At 45.6% G+C, this 18913-nt stretch overlaps 1 protein-coding gene across 1 annotated transcript in view; it reads left to right on the top strand.

Annotated features, from left to right (window-relative positions):
- The window catches only part of LOC144497372 (metalloprotease TIKI2-like), a 356280-nt gene that overhangs the window by 330292 nt on the left and 7075 nt on the right, over positions 1 to 18913 (top strand). The gene's annotated exons all lie outside the window — the stretch shown is intronic.

The raw sequence follows: 18913 nt of genomic DNA, 5'->3' as shown, positions 1-18913 counted from the left end.
CTTTTTCATTATCTTTCTCCTTTCTGGGTTCATTTTCTGTCCTTTTCCGATTTCTTCATTCTCTCTCTTTTGAAATGTTCCTAACCTATTTGACTCAGCACCACCCTGATGGTGCATTTATCCCCTGAAACAAATGGCTGGCATAGGTGCCCACATTTTCTGTGGCATTACTTATAGTTTAAACACCTATCAACTATGTACTATAGCTGATACTTTGTTGTTTGAAGCAACAGGTATCTTCATGGTATATTCACTGTTTAATAATGGCATTCAGATTTGAAACAATATTGTGCTGTAATAATATCCATAAATAACAGTGTCGTATCAGCGAGCTGTCCATGCAACTGATGAAGCAAACTAAAATAACCAAAAGTTATTCGCTTAATAGGTTAGTGCTGATGAATAACACAGGGCTTTTTTGTATGCAAAGTGACTTCTGGCTGGAAAAGAATTCTGTACAAATTAAAATTGAATTAACATTTCACTGTGAGGATAGTGATATTTAGACTCCTAGGATGGCACAAAACGAAATTAAACAGTGAAGCAGAGTTCAGGACCCTTTGGTCCAAGGTTATCAATGGGCCACCCTGCTTTGTTACGCCAAGGCAAATAAGATATTGGATGGAATTTTATGACCTCATTGTGCCTGTTTTGCAACGGGAAAAAGTCATAAAATCTGGCGTGATGCGACTCGCGGGAATGGCGCCCGTTTTTACCACACAGAAAACAGGAAAACACCTCAAGTATAAAAGTCGGCTTCAGGCACTGGAGCGGTGAGGGTGAGCGAGGAGGTAAGTCTCTGCTTTCAAACTGCTCTGTGCTGCTCACGGAGCGGGGAGGTTACTTCATGGCGACCATGTTGTATTTCGGGTCGGGAGGGCCTGCAGGTGTTTGGGGGGATGGGGGGCTGTTGCTAGCGGGGTCTGATTCCAGACTCTCAGCACGGACCCGGATCAAAGTGCTGACCTCAGGTCTTAGGGATGACTCCGGATCCTAGTGCTGGCAGCAGCAAGCACTGTTGCTGGTGGGGGGATGGGCTGGAAACTCTCTGAAGTGGCAGTGCTGCAGCGTCAGGACTTGTCAAGCTGCATTGTCTGTGGTCACTACTGCATGGGTTCTAGGTGTATGTTTGTTTGGTGGGGGGGGGGAGGGGTTGTGTTTCCATTCTGGGAGGCTGTGGGGGGGGATTGTGGGGAGTGTGTGTTGCTGGGCTGGGGATGAGCAGAGTTCTTTAACCTCTCCATCTATCTCTCCTCTTCCCCAACCCCGCAGCCCCCCGCTTCAGATTGATGAGATGGCTTTTGCATTGCAACCCATTGATCTTGCTGTTCTTTTGGTTGCTGCTGGAGCTGAAGAGGAAGAGCAGGAGGATGCATTGTGGGCAGAGGAAGTCCAGGCCTTACCACTCGCAGAAGTAGAGGGAGACGGCTGCCAGAGGCAGGACATGGCCACCATTCACCCCGGGGGAGGGTTCAGGAGAAGGAGGTAGCGAAGACCCCAGTAGTTACGCACGCGAGTGCCCTTTGAGCAACTGTCGGACAGTGGCTCCGGCTCTGAAAGGAGACAGTGCGACACCTGTGCCATTTGTTGCAGGACCTGGTACCTCAGAGCACCGGGGGGTGGGGAGTGGGCACCCACTCCCAGTGGCTGTGCAAGTGATGGCCGCCTTAAACTTTTACGCCACCGGGTTCTTCCAGACCACCAGTGGAGACCTTTGTGGCATTTCCCAACCATCCGTCCACAAGTGTGTGAAGGAGGTCACGGATGCCCTGTATGCCCGGCCTGGCCAGTATATTAAATTTGACCTGGATCAGGCCCAGCAGAAAGCGCAGGCTGCAGGATTCCCAAACATCGCTGGGATGCCAAATGTGTAGAGGGCTCTATAGAACATAGAAAAAATACAGCACAAATAGGCCCTTCAACCCACAAGTTGCGCCGGTCATGTCCCTACCTACCTAGGCTTATATATAGGCTTACCTATAACCTTCAATCCTATTAGGTCCCATGTACTCATCCAGAAGTCTCTTAAAAGACCCTATCGAGTTTGCCTCCTCCACCACTGACGGCAGCCGATTCCACTCACCCACCACCCTGTGAGTGAAAAACTTACCCCTGACATCTCCTCTGTACCTACTCCCCAGCACCTTAAACCTGTGTCCTCTCGTAGCAGCCATTTTAGCCCTGGGAAAAAGCCTCCGAGAATCCACCCGATCTATACCTCTCAACATCTTGTACACCTCTATCAGGTCACCTCTCATCCTTTGTCTCTCCAAGGAGAAAAGACCGAGCTCCCTCAGCCTATCCTCATAAGGCATGCCCACCAATCCAGGCAACATCCTTGTAAATCTTCTCTGCACCCTTTCAACCATTTCCACATCCCTCCTGTAATGAGACGACCAGAACTGAGCATAGTACTCCAAGTGGGGTCTGACGAGGGTCTTATAAAGCTGCATCATTATCTCCCGACTCCTAAACTCAATCCCTGGATTGATGAAGGCCAGCACACCATACGTCTTCTTAACCGCCTCCTCTACCTGCGAGGCCGACTTATGAGTCCTATGGATCCGGACCCCAAGGTCCTTTTGATCCTCTACACTGCTAAGAGCCTTACCCTTGATATTATACTCCTTCATCCCATTAGACCTGCCAAAATGGACCACTACTCATTTATCCGGGTTGAAGTCCATCTGCCACTTCTCCGCCCAGTCTTGCATCCTATCTATGTCACGCTGCAGCTTCTGACATCCCTCCAACCTATCCACAACACCACCAACCTTCGTGTCATTGGCAAACTTACCAACCCATCCCTCCACTTCCTCATCCAGCTCATTTATGAAAATGACAAACAGCAAGGGTCCCAGAACAGATCCCTGGCGCACTCCACTGGTGACCGACCTCCATTCAGAAAAAGACACATCTACAACCACTCTCTGCCTTCTGCAGGCAAGCCAGTTCTGAATCCACAAGGCAACAGCCCCTCGGATCCCATGCCCTCTCACTTTTTCGAGAAGTCTTGCATGGGGGACCTTATCGAATGCCTTGCTGAAGTCCATGTAAACCACATCTACCACTTTTCCTTCGTCAATGTGTTTACTCACATTTTCAAAGAACTCCACCAGGCTCGTAAGGCATGATTTTTCTTTGACAAAGCCGTGCTCACTACTTTTGAGCATACTAAACTTCTCTAAATGTTCATAATTCCTGTCCCTCAGGATCTTCTCCATCAAATTACCAACCACTGAGGTTAGACTCACCGGTCGGTAATTTCCTGGGCTATCCCTATTCCCTTTCTTGAATATAGGAACCACATCCGCAATCCTCCAGTCCTCCGGTACCTCTCCCATCTCCATCAATGACGCAAAGATCATCGCCAGAGACTCTGCAATCTCTTCCCTCGCCTCCCACAGTAACCTGGGGTACATCCCATCTGGTCCCGGCGACTTATCTATCTTGATGCTATTCAAAATTTCAAACACATCCTCTTTCTTAATGTCCACATACTCAATCTTTTCAGTCCACCTCAATCCTGTACTACAACCACTCAGGTCTTTTTCCACCGTGAATACCGAGGTAAAATATTCATTAAGCACCTCTGCTATTTCTTCCGGTTCTGTCCAGACTTTCTCACCTTCACCTTTTATAGGTCCTATTCCTTCACATCTCATCCTTTTACTCTTCACATATTTATAGAACGCCTTAGGGTTTTCCTTAATCTTACCTGCCAAAGCCTTCTCGTGACCCCTTCTGGCTCTCCTAATTTCTTTCTTAAGTCCCTTCCTACAAGCCGTATACTCTTCTAGACCCCTATCATCGCCTAGCTCTCTGAACCTTTTGTATGCTTTCCTTTTCTTTTTGACTAGGTTCAGCGCAGCTTTCGTGCACCACGGTTCCCGTAACCTACCAACACCTCCCTGTCTCATCGGAACGTTGTCATGCAGAACTCCAGACAAACATTCCTTGAAAATCTGCCACCTTACTTCGGTACTTTTCCTCGAGAATGCCTCCTTCCAATTTATGCCTCTAATCTCCTGCCTGATGGCTTCATATTTCCCCTTACTCCAGATAAACACTTTCCTAGCTTGCCTGATCCTATCTCTTTCCAATGCTAGCGTAAAGGAGATAGAGTTATGATCACTATCCCCAAGATGCTCCCCCACTGAGAAATCCGACACCTGTCCAGGCTCATTTGCCAGTACCAGATCGAGTATAGCCTCTCCTCTTGTAGGCTTAGCCACATGCTGTGTCAGGAAACCCTCCTGAACACACCTAACAAACTCCTCCCCATCCAAACCCCTTACCCTAGGGATATTCCAATCGATGTTTGGGAAATTAAAGTCTCCCATCACGACAACCCTGTTATTACTACATCTCTCCAGGATCTGTTTCCCTATCTGCTCCTCAACATCCCTGTTACTATTGGGCGGCCTGTAGAAAACACCCAGCAATGTTATCGTCCCCTTCCCGCTCCGAACTTCCACCCAGAGACTCCATACACAATCCCTCTACGACTTCCACCTTCTCTACAGCTGTGACACTATCCCTGATCAGCAGTGCCACTCTCCCCCCCCCCCTCTTTTGCCTCCCTCTCTGTCCTTTCTGAAACATCTGAAACCCGGCACCTGAAGTACCCAGTCCTGTCCCTGTCCCCAAGTCTCCATAATGGCCACCACATCGCACTTCCAAGCATCGATCCACACTCTAAGCTCATCCACTTTATTCACTACACTCCTGGCGTTAAAATAGACACATCTCAAACCTTTGGTCTGAGAGCTCCCTTCTCCATCACCCGTCTATTCTCCCCCTTACACTGTCTACAATCCTTCTCTATTTGCGGGCTAACCTCCTCGCTCTCAGTCACCTCATCACGATTCTCTCCCCCCAACCTTTCTAGTTTTAAAGTCTCCCCAGTTGCCTTAGCCAACCTTCCTGCCAGGATATTGGTCCCCCTGGGATTCAAGTGCTACCTGTCTTTTTTGTACAGGTCACACCTTCCCCTAAAGAGGTCCCAATGATCCAGGAACATGAATCCCTGCCCCCCGCTCCAGTCCCTCAGCCACGCATTCATCCTCCCACCTCACTCCATTCCTGCTCTCACTTTCCCGTGGCACAGGCAGCAATCCCGAGATTACTACCTTTGCGTTCCTCCTTCCCAACTGTCTACCTAACTCCCTATATTCTCTTTTCATGACCCCTTCCCTCTTCCTACCTATGTCAGCGGTACCAATATGTACCACAATGTCTGGCTCCTCTCCCTCCCACCTCAGGATATCTGGGACGCGATCAGAGACATCACGGATCCCGGCACCAGGGAGGCACTATAGACCACTATAGACTGCACCCTCGTCACCATCAAGGTCCCGGTGAAGAATCCAGGAAGATTCATGAACAGGAAGGGCTTCTATTTAATAAATGTACAGTTGGTGTGTGACCATCCGTAGAACATAGAAATCATAGAATGCCTACAGTACAGAAAGAGGCCATCGGCCCATCGAGTCTGCACCGACCACAATCCCACCCAGGCCCTACCCCCATATCCCTACATATTTTACCCGCTAATCCCTCTAATCTACGCATCCCAGGACACTAAGGGGCAATTTTAGCATGGCCAATCAACCTAACCCGCACATCTTTGGACTGTGGGAGGAAACCGGAGCACCCGGAGGAAACCCACGCAGACACGAGGAGAATGTGCAAACTCCACACAGACAGTGACCCAAGCCGGGAATCGAACTCAGGTCCCTGGAGCTGTGAAGCAGTAGTGCAAACCACTGTGCTACCGTGCCGCCCAAACATCATGCACATCTGCACCAGACACCCCGGCAGCGTGCCTGACAGTTTTATATTGATGGGCACAGCGAGCCGGGAAAATTGCACATGCGAGAAATCAGGATCATGCCCAATTTCTCCGCTCTCGCGATCTTACTAGCACCAGATTTCCAGCGTGGTCATTCTCTTACCCATTTCCAGTGAGAGGCTGAATGTATTATTTAAATTTATTTCAAGGCTTATTTATATCTGTTTCGTGAGCCTGGCACTCAATCGTCCGGGCTCACTTGCCTTTGTGGCCTTGCCGGGAGAGGTTCTCTCTGGCGAGGAAAACAGCTGTTCCCCATAAACGGGGGACAGGCGTGTTGTCCTGGCTGGTAGAACCGGAGGGCATTGAAGGCGCCCCGGTGAGGATGAGGGGGGTGCCCCTTGGTCAGTGCCAGCCTGGCACCTTGGCACTGCCTACCCTGCTGGGTCCTGGGTCTCGGTCCATCCGTAAGCAGGACCCAGATTTCCTGTCACTTGCCACTACAACGCACCACCTGCTGTCCTGTCCACATATCCGTACTTGGCCTTTTGCAATGTTCTAGCGAACCCCAAACGCAAACTGGAAGAACAGCACCTCATCTTCTGATTGGGTACTTTACAGCCTTCTGGACTGAACATTGAGTTCAACAACTTCAGAGGATGAATTCACTCCTCCACCTTCACCCCATTTCTATTTATTTTATTTCATTTTCTTTCATTTCATTCATCCATTTTATCATCCTTCTCTCTCACTTCCATTTTTTCACTTCTCCATTCCAGACCCCCCTCCCCTTTTCAGGACAACCGCCACATTCCTCAGGCAGACCTGTACCTCTGTTCAGCCATTCACACATTCTGATCACTTAATGGACACTTTTAGCACCTTCCCAGCCTTCTGTATCCTCATTTACATTCCCATTGTCCCATTCCACCCTCCCGCAACCCCCCCCCACCCCCCGCCCCCCATCCCCCCCCCTCATAGTATAAATCTTTGCTGATTCTCAGCTCTGACGAAGGGTCATCCAGACTCAAAATGTTGGCTCTATTCTCTCCCCACAGATGCTGTCAGACCTGCTGAGATTTTCCAGCATTTTTTGACAATGTAATGAAACCCCACTTATCTCCCGTTTTAAATTGAAGTTAATATTCATATTGTGCCCCCAACAGCAAGCCAAACAGGATATCTTTCTCTTTTCAACACCAATGAAGTTGCTTTTCTAGCAGGGAGCCAAGTTTCCTCAAGAAGCAATTTGTCACAATGACAGCTTTGTATCCTTTGCACCCAAGGTGTATCTTTTGGATGTCTGAGCAAACTTCAGTTTAAACCCTGGAGCCCCTGAAACAATAAGGTCTCTAAACTGGCATTACATTAGTCACCTCTGAAACCCATTGCTGTCTATTATGCTAGGTGCAGACAGGTCTTTTGGCTTGAGCCTGGCTGTGTACAATGAAAATGTGTTAAGTCTCCTCTTTCAGGCTTGGGTGCAGGGAGGGGGGCGTCTCATGAATAGTTACATTGATCTTAGTGAATACATCAGCCCATTGATGTTATGAGTATTATGTCAGGTGGAGTTGTGATCTGCTCCTGACTCCTAACATTCCTGATGCTTGATTAGTAGCAGGGCATGAGATTCTGCAATCTAAGATGCATGATCTTTCACTGCGTCTAGATTGACTGGCTATTGCAAGCTGAAAACGTTAGATATCACACTAGATCAAAGTTAAGAATCTAGAAAAGCATTAATGAACAAACTGCAAGAACTTCAATTCAAAATAAAAAGCAATTGCTCGGTTGTGCAGAACTTGAGAACTTTTCAGCGATATCAAAAATTCAAAGCATTTTTGCAAATGATACATTTGCATACCTCCGTGGATAAAGAAAATATTCCACAAAAAGAACCAATCTGTCACAATGGACAGTTTTATATCCTTTCAATCCAAGATATATATTTTGGATGTCTGATCTGATAATGTGTAACTTTAAGAAATTAAATGGGAAATGAATTGATCAACTCACAATCGGAATAGTTTCTATATCCCTTCATACATTTACACTAAGGGGGTGATATTACCAAAAAAATTCAAAATGCCGAAAGAGCATGAAAACAGGAGAGAATTAAGCCCTATTTTTGGGCAAGCTCACAGATGCAATTGTACCCCCCTTCCACCGTCAATCGCCGCCACCACCCCCCCCCCCCCCCCCCCCCCCCCCCCCCCCCGGGCAGATCACCTCCCCAGTTGGGCTGAATAGCCTCCTTCAATGCTACATGATTCTATTAAATAAATTCCAAATGTCAGAGGTAACTCCACTTCCACTTGTACCTATTAACCTTTTAGACCGGGGTGGCCCATGGTTCAAACCCTTTCCTCTGTTTAGTGCTGATTTGAATTGGAGAAATTCTGAGGTACTGCAGTTGTCTTTTGCATTTTTGGATTGAGAGGGGGACAATATCACCCAGAGCTCCTTGTACCGATCACAGCCCAGTGGTTGTTGCTGGACGGTACTCGTATTTGTGTGTACACAGTGTCTTAGTAGAATATAATTCAATTATGAAGGTACCACCCCATCGCATTGAATATTGTGCTAAAACTTAGGGGGGAGTTTGAACCTTTCATGGTGGGCTGGTTTCTTTGTGAGCAGCATTTTAATAAAACAGAAATAGTCAGTGTGTTGGGAAGCTGTCAGGAACCCCTCAATTTCTGTCCAAAACCCAAGTGTGTTCTTCAGCACATAGGAAACCTCCCCTGAGGCAGGCCTGCCTGAGATTTAAATATGTTAAATAGTAATTAACTACAGTTTTAACTGAGAATTCTGACTTTAACTTTCCAGATAGAACCATGTGAGAGGACAGGAGGGAGTGATGAGGCTGAGTGACTGGCGGGCAAGAAAAGTGATAAATACTGAGACCTGACAACTATTTCCTTCGCGAAGTGAATGGTTTTTGCTTGCTGGACTTGTTTGAGTCCAGAGGCAGCACGGTAGCACAGTGGTTAGCACTGCTGCTTCACAGCTCCAGGGACCTGGGTTTGATTCCTGGCTTGGGTCACTGTCTGTGTGGAGTTTGCACATTCTCCTCGTGTCTGCGTGGGTTTCCTCCGGGTGCTCCGGTTTCCTCCCACAGTCCAAAGATGTGCGGGTTAGGTTGATTGGCCATGCTAAAAATTGCCCTTAGTGTCCTGAGATGCGTAGGTTAGAGGGATTAGTGGGTAAATATGTCGGGATATGGGGGTAGGGCCTGGGTGGGATTGTGGTCGGTGCAGACTCGATGGGCCGAATGGCCTCTTTCTGTCCTGTAGGGTTTCTATGATTTCTATGAGTTTGTGCTTTAATTCCCACTATGGAGATGATTTTTACTACCTTGGAGTACACTGCCTTTGAGCTGCACTTCTCAGGTGTCAGCATTTTCAGCAACGTGCAAACAGCTTCTGTACTTCTACGCTGAACCTCTGATGAGGAACAAGGAGAGAAGCAACACTAACACCAAAAACAACAGGAGCAACAGCAGCCTTCTCAACCACCCACCACTCCACAGAGTGGAGGGGATGAGCTCAGAACTCCCAACTCCCCAGGTGGCCTCGTCGTCAGCACTACTGCCTCACAGAACCAGGGACCCAGGTTCAATTCCAGCCTTGGGTCACTGTGTGGAGTTTGCATGTTCTCCCCATGTCTGCGTGGGTTTCCTCCAGCAGCTTCCATTTCCTCCCACCATCCAATGATGTGCAGGTTAGGTGGATTGACCATGGTAAATGGTGCCTTGAAATCCAGAGATAGGTAGGTTAGGTGGATTAGCCGTGGTAAATGTGTGGGCATTACAAGGATCGGACTGAGGCAGAGCAGGGGTGGTGGTGCACTTGGGTAAGATGTTCTTTCAGAGAGTTGGTGCAGACTCAATAGACTGAATGGCCTCCTTCTGCACTATAGGGATTCTATGGTTCTATGATTATAACTCACACATGACGGACATGATGGAGTACCCGTGCCTCAGGATGTCCAGGCGCTATTGGGTCCTAGCTGATATTTACAGCCTCTTGGAAGGTTTCCTTCCAACTAGACTGGGTGAGCACACATCGTAAGAGTTTTAACAACACCAGGTTAAAGTCCAACAGGTTTATTTGGTAGCAAATGCCATCATCGCCACACATCGCCAGTGGCAGTCAAGGTCATTTCAGCCCTTAATTTCTCCACCTTCAGATCCTTGCAGGGTTCTGCTGGTGATGGTTTGCTGCTGAATCTCATGATCTGCTACCCACAAGTACATATCAGAGGTGATGGATGCCATGATTTGTCATTACACTTTGTGACTGATGAGTTCAGTCAGCATGAGAGGACCCTCGGACTTGGAGCTCTGTCTGGATTCCCACAGGTACAGGGAGTCCTAGTCTGCACTCAGGATTGCAGTCAAAGCGCCCTCAGATAACCCAGCAGTATTTATCAACTGAAAGGAATCATCACTCCATCAGTGTTCAGCTCATCTGCAGCCACCGAGAGATCATCATGTGAACTTGCTGCATTTTTATTAACCATGTTACTGATTGTAGTTTTATTACACTTCCAGATTTTCTTAGCTGATCAGAGTCTAAAGTTGTCATGGGGGAGGGAATTTGAACTCATATCCTCTGGATTACTGGTCCAGTAGCAGTTTAGAACAAGAGTTCAACTCACCATGCCTGTTTTTGATGTGCAGGAGTTGAAAAGGATGAATCTGTTCATCCCTAATATCACTCATAATGATATGATGGTGTGTAGTGCAAGTAAGAGATTCATCATTGAAATGTATCCATGCAGTGCTGAACTGAATTGAGCATTACTTCCAGAACACTTTCAGTCCAGGGCCCCTTCGCGACCTTGAGTCTAAGAACTGGTTTTATATTTTAAAAAGCTGTAGAAATATTCACTGTAAAAGAAAATGTTGGGTATAACTCAGATGTGTGTTGGCACTTCTAGTAACCATATTGTTGAAGTGGAACTGCAACTATTTTGTCACTGAGCTAATGCATAAAAAAAACGATTCTACCAATCTGACACATGCACATAAGAATTTTTTTTAGGTAGGTGAAAATCTGTTTCATATTAGAAGCTTGTCTGCTTCAACTTTCCCTTTTCCTTATCATCAGATGAAATACTTGTTATATTGAGCAGTTAAAATGATTCATACCATATGATAGTCTGCAGAAATGTGTGTCTTTTCTATTGTCCTTCAAATTTGCTGTCTCATAACTGTGGAGCAATCCTTGTGCAAGATTTTATAGTGAGCTGTTATAGTAGGAAAGGCACACTGGTACAGAGAAAACACATTTCTCAACCTCATCGGTGAATGAGCTCACCATGAAGAGTGACCTTGAAAATCCAAAATGTTAGCTTGCCTTTGCTCTTGGTTTTCCACATTAATTGATACTTGAGCCTCCTTCACAGGGAATTCCACACCATGTCATATTTCTGGCATCCAAATTGCCACTCCAATGAAGCCAATGCCACAATTTTAATTTGGGACAGGAATTGGAGCTCGAAGTCTGCCCAAAGCGTTAGGTCCACGCAGTTTTATCCCCCAAAACCCATTTACGTGTAAAATATTGATGCCCTCCTGGAACTGACGAGATTGCTATCACTGCTGGTGGGTGAAAATCAAAATACACGGTAGTGAAGGTGAGTGGGGAAGGGGAGGTAAGTGTGTAGTTTTGGTGCATTTTGTTCACTTACAGATTTATCCAATTCAACTGATGATTGACACCAGAAACTACAGATCAACCCTGGTATTAACATACTGTTCCATAGCCAAACTCATCCCTCCTGTATTCTGGGAGGAAATAGATCATGTTAAATAAAGGAAAGAAGTATTTCTTTTTAAAAATGCATTGGAAGTCAGGCTTCAGATTTACCTCTCAGTGATTATCCCAGTTGGTGCAGAGTACGAAAATGGCACAGTATAGGGATGAAACTTAGGGTGGGAGTTTGAACCTTTCAAGATGGACTGGTTTCTGTGTGAGCAGCATTTTAATAAAACAGAAGTTGCCAGTGTGTTGGGAAGCTGTCAGGAACCCCTCAATTTCTGTCTGGGAGTAAGGCGATTCATACATATAAATATAGAATGGCAGTAACAGTGGGACTATAAAATATATCACTCTTTAAAATGCCCCATGTTTAACATGTCAGGCATCAGCTTCAGGCCACACACAATCACAAAATAATGGGATGGGATTTTCTGAATGCAAGTGCCCAGAACTAAGTTCATTTGGGGTATAAGGTAAACTATCTGGCATAATAGCTCAAGGACATTCATATGCAAATGTGTTATGCAATTAATTATGCTGCACCCATTTTACTCATTTTTTATGCCCATCTATCGATCCCTATGCATGAACACATCTTCATTTATTCTCATGGCTCTGATCCAAAGCTAAAAAAACTTTACTATCACTATCACTAAAAATTTCCTTCAACGTGCTGGTTCAAAACCCAGAATTTTAGATGCGGTCATAAATGATTTTTTTTTTCTGGTGTTTTATTGCCATTTACCAGAGAAATTTATTTTTACTATTATTCTCATTGAGAGCTGCTCAGTATTATCTCTTTATTTGAATACATTTAGTGGCATCAGTATAAATCGTATTAATATGAAAATCTTCCATGATTGTATGTTCTGAAACATGTTGTGCCGAAAGTGCATGAATGTTAATTAGATGTTTAATTTTCATTCTTTACATGTGATTTGAGTTCAGCCGTTCCTCAAGCCACAGTTGCCTTGCTTGTCTATGCACAATTTTATGCATGTTGGTTAGATTGGAAGTAAATTTGGGTGTAAGCAAAAATCAGCAAAATGGGCCCACAAATAAGCATAATTTTGGGTGTCATTTTCTGAACATGTCCCATGGGCATCTTTCTCCCATATTTTATTGTCTGTATAGAAGGCACTGTCATTTTTGAAAGCTCCATTTGCATATCTTTTATATATCTAGTAATTTCCAGTGAAAAGGTTAAAGAGCTAAACTATTACAGTCAATGGGGCTACATTTCCAAAGCTGTTAAAGACACTGGGATAAATTTTCCCTCCAAGGAAACAGAAGTTGGAACTGTTTGCGGTTCCTAAACCCAAACACAAACCCACTTCCAGTTGTGGGGAGGAGTAACAGTCAGTGGGATTTCGACAGGGTAACTCACCCCACCCTGTTGTTGAAATAGAGAGAGTTTACTGTCCAATTTTGGGTGGTGGGCAGGCTCTCCAAGCCAGAGAGCCAATCAGAGGTTTTCCAGCTTGAGAGGAACAGCAGCCTGCAATTGGTGAGATAAGTAACTGCAAGAGTGCTTCACCATGGAGGAGCCCTATCCTCAACTTTCACAATCTTAAATAACCGATACATCAGCTAGGCCACCGCTTGTTTTGTGCATGTGTGCACTTGCAAGTGGCTGTGAACTATGCGCCGTGCCATCCATTTATGGTAGGTGCATACATTAATATCATTAAGATCTTTCAAAAGTCACTGGAGTCAGGGACAGTCCCAGAGGATTGGAAAATCGCTGTTGTAACCCCACTGTTCAAGAAGGGAACAAGAAAAAAGATGGAAAATTATAGGCCAATTAGCCTAACCTCAGTTGTTGGCAAAATTCTAGAATCCATCGTTAAGGATGAAATTTCTAAATTCTTGGAAGTGCAGGGTCGGATTAAGACAAGTCAGCATGGATTTAGTAAGGGGAGGTCGTGCCTGACAAACCTATTAGAGTTCTTTGAAGAGATAACAAATAGGTTAGACCAAGGAGAGCCAATGGATGTTATCTATCTTGACTTCCAAAAGGCCTTTGACAAGGTGCCTCACGGGAGACTGCTGAGTAAAATAAGGGCCCATGGTATTCGAGGCAAGGTACTAACATGGATTGACGATTGGCTGTCAGACAGAAGGCAGAGAGTTGGGATAAAAGGTTCTTTCTCAGAATGGCAACCGGTGACAAGTGGTGTCCCGCAGGGTTCAGTGTTGGGGCCACAGCTGTTCTCTTTATATATTAATGATCTAGATGACGGGACTGGGAGCATTCTGGCCAAGTTTGCCGATGATACAAAGATAGGTGGAGGGGCAGGTAGTATTGAGGAGGTGGGGAGGCTGCAGAAAGATTTAGACAGTTTAGGAGAGTGGTCCAAGAAGTGGCTGATGAAATTCAACGTGGGCAAGTGCGAGGTCGTACACTTTGGAAAAAAGAATAGAGGCATGGACTATTTTCTAAACGGTGACAAAATTCATAATGCTAAAGTGCAAAGGGACTTGGGAGTCCTAGTCCAGGATTCTCTAAAGGTAAACTTGCAGGTTGAGTCCGTAATTAAGAAAGCAAATGTAATGTTGTCATTTATCTCAAGAGGCTTGGAATACAAAAGCAGGGATGTACTTCTGAGGCTTTATAAAGCACTGGTTAGGCCCCATTTGGAGTACTGTGAGCAATTTTGGGCCCCACACCTCAGGAAGGACATACTGGCACTGGAGCGGGTCCAGCGGAGATTCACACGGATGATCCCAGGAATGGTAGGCCTGACATACGATGAACGTCTGAGGATCGTGGGATTATATTCATTGGAGTTTAGGAGGTTGAGGGGAGATCTGATAGAAACTTACAAGATAATGAACGGCTTAGATAGGATGGACGTAGGGAAGTTGTTTCCATTAACAGGGGAGACTAGGACGCGGGGGCACAGCCTTAGAATAAAAGGGAGTCACTTTAGAACAGAGATGAGGAGAAATTTCTTCAGCCAGAGAGTGGTGGGTCTGTGGAATTCATTGCCACAGAGGGCTGTGGAGGCCGAGACGTTGAGCGTCTTCAAGACAGAAATTGATAAATTCTTGATTTCTCGAGGAATTAAGGGCTATGGGGAGAGAGCGGGTAAATGGAGTTGAAATCAACCATGATTGAATGGTGGAGTGGACTCGATGGGCCGAATGGCCTTACTTCCGCTCCTATGTCTTATGGTCTTATGGCCTTGACAGAAACCTGGCTAAGCAGTGAGGGCATCCATCACCGTACTTTCTCACCTGCTCCTGCTAGTTCCATCATATCAATCACAGGTAAGAAATCTCGAATCATTTCCACGTATCACTCCCACACCCCAACCTTATGGCCTGTAACCACTCCTGGACAAAATCTTCCCAATTCACTTACAACTGTGCTTTCAAAATCCCAACTGTCAGGGGGTTTTCTGGGAGCTTCCCTCAGGTTCAGCGAATACAAAGACTCGCGAAAGACAGTGTGCAGTTAAAGATGTTCTTTATTGACCAACACGCATTGGGAGAGAGACATCCGGAAGAATCCAACTTCTCTCTGACGTTACAGTACATGTGTAAAACAGATATACCTTTTCAAAGGTTTTATTTCTCTCGTCCAATTGGTCATCCACACTGGATGATCCAATTATATTAATACACATTATTTACTTTGGCCAATAGCATTCTACCCTCTAGCAGAATTGGGAATTCATTGGTCAACCAGACCCAGAAGTTCTTCTCCCCATTGCCTAGCAACCTTACCGATGCAACTCTGGTAGGTTCAAGGAGAGGGAGTCATTCCCTCTGTCTGCTGGCTACACCTTACCAGTAGACGCTAAATACCTCCATTCATTTTGAAACCTTGGTAGCTTGCAGCTGCATGGTCTCCTGCTGATAATGGAGAATATATTCTGCACCTTATTGTTTCCAAAAAATGTGGCCTGACTAGTTCTGCTTGTTTCCCATTATGCTTTAGGGCAGGCTGCATCTTGGCCAAAGCTTACAAGGCATTTGAAAACACATTTTAAATCTACAATACTTATTCAAAATTCTCTACCAATGATTATATATGTGTCTATGCAGACAATACCTTCACATGGTATAACATAGCATCCTACAGTGCAGAAGGAGGCCATTCGGCCCATCGAGTCTGCACCGACCACAATCCCACCCAGGCCCTATCCCCATAACCACAGGCATTTACCTTAGCTGGTCCCCCTGACACTAAGAGGCAATTTAGCACAGCCAATCCACCTAACCTGCACATCTTTGGACTGTATGTGTGAGGACATATATATATATATATACATATTTGTGTGAAGCACTTGTGATTTCTTATGATATATATAAGGCATATTGTGATCCTATTCTAAACTAGTCTACTTTGTTAGAATAGTCTTCAAAATCCCAGGGATTACTGTACCCATATCTACACCAACTATCTAGCCTCTGACTCTCCATTCACCACAACATTTCTCCAGCTACTAATTTACTCAACTGCACCCTCATCTGCCCTAGTTCCCAATAAAACCATGACTCTCTCTCAGCTTGGCCATTCCCATCTCATATGCCCCTCATTGTTTTTCAAACAGGAGGCCTGTGACCAGCGGTGTGCCTCAGGGATTGGTGTTGGGTCCACTGTTATTTATAACTTATATTAATGATTTGGATGAGAATATAGGAGGCATGGTTAGTAAGTTTGCAGATGACACCAAGACTGGTGACATAGTGATCAGTGAAGAAGATTATTGAGGATTGCAGTGGGATCTTGATCAATTGGGCCAGTGGGTTGATGAATGGCAGATGGAGTTTAATTTAGATAAATGCGAGGTGATGCATTTTGATAGATCGAATCAGGGCAGCACTTACTCAGTTAATGGTAGGGCGTTGGGGAGAGTTATAGAACAAAGAGATCGAGGGGTACAGGTTCATAGCTCCTTGAAAGTGGAGTCACAGGTGGTCAGAGTGGTGAAGAAGGCATTCGGCATGCTTGATTTCATTGGTCAGTACATTGAATAGAGGAGTTGGGACATCTTGTTAAGGTTATGCAAGACATTGGTAAGGCCACATTTGGAATACTGTGTACAGTTCTGGTCACCCTATTATAGAAAGACTACAAAAAAGATTTACTAGGATGCTACCTGGACTTGATGGTTTGAGTTATAAGGAGAGGCTGGATAGACTGGAACTTTTTTCTCTGGAGCCTAGGAAGCTGAGGGATGATCCTATAGAGGTCTATAAAATAATAAAGGGCATAGATCAGCTAGATAGTCAATATCTTTTCCCAAAGGTAGGGGAGTCTAAAACTAGAGGGCATAGGTTTAAGGTGAGAGGGGAGAGATACAAAAGGGTCCAGAGGGGCAATTTTTTCACACAGAGGGTGAGTGTCTGAAACAAGCTGCCCGAGGTAGTAGTAGAGGCGGGTACAATTTTGTCTTTTAAAAAGTGTTTAGACAGTTACATGGGTAAGATGGACCAAACGCGGGCAATTGTGACTAGCTTAGTGGTTAAAATAAAAAAGGGGCGGCATGGAAAGTTGGGCCAAAGGGCCTGTTTTTCATGCTGTAAACCTCTATGACTCTATGACCCTATTTCCACTCCCTCAAGTCCAAGGGACATAGACTAAACATACATGGTGAACAACTGATTTAGCCAGCCACTGCTAGATCTGGCTGGACCACAGAAAGCACCAATGGGTCCTGCTCTTGCTTATTAAAATTTCTCACCATTCCAGGATTATTCTAGAATGAAAAGGTATCTCCCGGCTTCTTTTCTCTGGTGCAGACCATCTCCTTTCCCATTCCTTCCATCTCATCTCCAACACAAGTGTGAGGGGCTCTTGGACTTCTTTGTCAATAAGTTCAAGGCTTTCTGTTCATCTTCTTCCTCTGCTTTTCTCTCTTCCATGAGCTTGCTGGCTTGACCTTCCTCTAATGCTGCCCCCTGCCCAAGCTCCAAACTTGCACCTTTCTCTAATTTCTCTCATATCTTCCCTCATGTCCTCTTCAAACTCATATTGCCCTTGAGACCCAGCTCCTGCTTCCTCAGCCCTACTCCCTAAACTGCTGGCAACTCAACTTCCCCTTTGGTCCCCATATTAATCGATATTGTTAACTGTTGTCTCACTTCAGCTGTTGTCCCTCTCTTCTTTAAACCTACTGTCATTACACCTCTCCATAGATGATCAACCCTGGACCCCACCATCCTGGCACACATCTCCAACCTCCCTTTCTTCTCCAAAATCCTTGAACAATTTGTCACTTCACAAAATCTATTCCCATCTTTCCCAAAAATCCGACTTTGAATTCTTCTGATCAGGTTTCAACCCCTGCCATTGTACTGAAAGAGCTCTTATCGAAGTCACAGCTGTGACTGTGACAAAGGTAAACTATCCCTCCTTGTCCTTCTCAAACTATCTGAAGCATTTTACATGGTCAACCACATTACCCTTCTCCAACACCTCTCCACTGTTGTCCAGCCGAATAGGACTACTCTCATCTGGTTATGTTATCTACTTAATTGTAGCCAGAGTATCACTTAAATATCTTCTCTTCCTGTTCTACACCATTGTCTCAGGTGTCCGTAAGGGTCTATCCTTGCCCCCTCAATGTCATTGGGTGCGATCTTACCAGCCATTCATGCCACACTCCAGCTGCAACGAGGTTGAAGAATTTGCCCCCCAGCCACTATCTCCATTCACTGCAGCGGGATGGGAAAATCCTGCCGGCGTAACATTCCGGCCATAGTGCCTGTTTTCACGAGTACTGACAACATCCAGTTCTAACCGTATGGTCGGCACGGTGGCACAATGGTTAGCACTGCTGCCTCATAGTGCCAGGGACCCAGGTTCAATTCTGGCCTTGGGTGACTGTTTTTGTGGAGTTTGCACATTCTTCCCGTGTCTGCGAGGGTTTCCTCCAGGTGCTCCGGTTTCTTCCCACAGTCCAAAGATGTGAGGGTTAGGTTGATTGGCCATGCTACAATGCCCCTTAGTGTCGGGGAGATAAGCAGGGTAAATACGTGGAGTTATGGGGATGGGACCTGAGTGGGAATGTTGTTGGTGCAGACTCAATGGGTCAAATGGCCTCTTTCTGCACTGTCGGGATTCTATAATTCTAACTCACCTTCACCTCTTTTTTGACTCCTCCACTTTTGCTAAATTATCTGACTAGCTTATCCAACATCCAGTACTGGATGAGCAAAGGCTTCCTCCAATTAAATACTGCAAAATCTGAAGCCATTGTTTGTGGTCCCTGCTCCAAACTCCATTCCCTAGCTACCAATTCCAGACCTATCCTGAGCAGCAGTCTGAGATTAGGCCAGTCTGCTGTCACCACTGGTGGCATATTTGACCCTGAGACAAACTTCCAACTACATGTTC

This window comes from Mustelus asterias, chromosome 8 (genome assembly GCF_964213995.1).
Source record: "Mustelus asterias chromosome 8, sMusAst1.hap1.1, whole genome shotgun sequence".
Taxonomy (NCBI): domain Eukaryota; kingdom Metazoa; phylum Chordata; class Chondrichthyes; order Carcharhiniformes; family Triakidae; genus Mustelus; species Mustelus asterias.
The sequence above is the reverse complement of the archived record's forward strand: the minus strand, read 5'-3'. Positions and strand labels throughout refer to the sequence as shown.